General features: G+C 47.0%; 1 protein-coding gene across 2 annotated transcripts in view; it reads right to left on the reverse strand.

Annotated features, from left to right (window-relative positions):
• LOC106817883 (sushi, von Willebrand factor type A, EGF and pentraxin domain-containing protein 1-like) overlaps positions 1-233 on the reverse strand; it is a 44,669-nt gene extending 44,436 nt beyond the window's left edge. For both annotated transcript variants that reach the window (XM_014822592.1, XM_014822591.1), the window contains exon 1: positions 171-233. The gene's annotated coding sequence lies outside the window, so the exon portion shown is untranslated. The remainder of the gene's footprint in view (positions 1-170) is intronic.
• Positions 234-2,056: the final 1,823 nt, after the last annotated feature.

Consider the following 2,056-nt stretch of genomic DNA (forward strand, 5'->3'; position numbering starts at 1 on the left):
AACGTGACGCACACACACCACACACACACACACACCACACACCACACACACACACACAACACACACACACGTGACCGCGCGCACACACGCAGACGCGCGCAGCGCACACACACACAACACACACACACACAAGTCACGCGCGCAACACATGCACACACAGACCTGCGTACCTTCACATCTGTAACTGGTCTAGCAATCGGTAGCCTTCATAGCAGGAGCAGTCTGTGTAGTTGCCTGCGTGCTTGACGCACTGTTGTCGCAAAATGTTGACTTCTCGCGCTGCAACTCGTCAAATCTGCAAACGAAACGAGAAACGGCGCCGAGCCCATGGTTTAATCTTAGTTACGGGAAGGGCGCGTGCAAACAATCAATCTTAGTTCTTCATTGTGAGGAACGCCATTCGAGATGGACACACATAGCGGACACACCATGGAGACACACCAGCGAATTTATTCGCACGATATGCCAGCGGATTTAAAAGGCCGCCGCGAATTCGCATTGGTGTGTGCGCTCCCAACGCGCGGGCGAATCATATTCGCCGAAATTCATCCGCACCGAAATTTCGCAGCGATCAAAACATGTTTGATATTTTCGCTGCAACCGGATTTTACCGCTAACAGACAGACAGTAAGGATCGTTGTGTAATTGTGTCCCTGCGGTCGTGCGAAAAGGTCTCATGGTCTTCCGCATCACATTATCGCATGGACGAATGTGAATGATCGCTTGCGGAATGATGATCGCACGAAATTCGCATGGAGTTATCCTTCCGCGTTCATAATTTATGTAGCATAGCGTTTGTTGACGTAAATTCACGATGATATTATACCTGTCATTGTCTAATATTTATAAATTCTAACATTCTAAAAGTATAAAAATGCTTTGTGTCAGTGTATCTTGGATGACAATACAATAGTAATTTGATGAAACTCTTTCATCGAGTATGCGTGACCCAGACCATAATCAAATAAAGACACGCGTTGCCCGAAGTTAGTCACGCTGCATGTTCCTTGCGTACAGGTCGCCCAAGCACGCAGCATTGTGGATGACGAAGGAATAATATGTGAGTGACATGAGGATTACACGCTTGCCATTGCGAAAGAGTTAGTTAATGCCGTTGCTTCGCAAAACGACGCGCTCTTTACTCTTTGCCCGAGATCAGAATTTCGTTTATAAAACCTCATGCGTAACGCTTGGAAATTTAATAAACGCGTTGTGCAGGCGAGAGTGTTTGTCAACGCAAATCCGTTAAAGTCAGTAATAGTTTGCGGAGCTCACGCATTTTATCCGGCGGTCGCATAACGTCATGCGTGTTATCGCAAATCGATTTGGGCGCACCTGTCGATTTCACGCCGTGTGAATAACGGAATACGTGAAATACGTGAGATATACGTGCTGAAATAAGTGTGAAATAAGTGAGGCACCGACAACGGCGAGCAGAACGATTCAACCAAATGACCAGCGATAGCAAGACGGAATATGTGTGCGCGTGCATGCGTGCGGGCGTGCGTGTGCGTGCGTGTGCGTGCGTGCGTGTGTGTGTGTGCGTGCGTGCGTGTGTGCGTGCGCACGTGAGCGTATGCGTTATAAGAGCAAATCGCAAGGCTTCTAAATATTCAGTGTAATTTCACTCATCTATGGTTTCATTCGCATGTAATAAAAATCACAATAACATGCCGGCAAGCATCGCCTGATAAAGCTCTAACAATGCAGCACTCTCTCACCGATTGTTCTCTATAGTCTCTTCGCATCACCGATAGTACATCAAACGCCTCTGTGACGGCCAATTCAGCATTAATACGTATTCGAACTATGCATAGGAATTTTCTTGTCGATATTCCGAGACACGCTACTTAATCAACTTCGGTTAGTTAGTTAGCGTGATTAAACAAGTTTTGATAAGTGTCGCACATTCGTGCCCGTGTATGTTTTAACTTAAACCGCGAGTCTCTCACCGCTCTTATCACAGCCGCACATGTGTGTGTGTGTGTGTGTGTGTGTGTGTGTGTGTGTGTGTGTGCGTGTGTGTGTGTGTGTGTGTGTGTGTGTGTGTGTGTGT

Source organism: Priapulus caudatus, unplaced genomic scaffold, assembly GCF_000485595.1.
Source record: "Priapulus caudatus unplaced genomic scaffold, Priapulus_caudatus-5.0.1 Scaffold1907, whole genome shotgun sequence".
Lineage (NCBI taxonomy): Eukaryota > Metazoa > Priapulida > Priapulimorpha > Priapulimorphida > Priapulidae > Priapulus > Priapulus caudatus.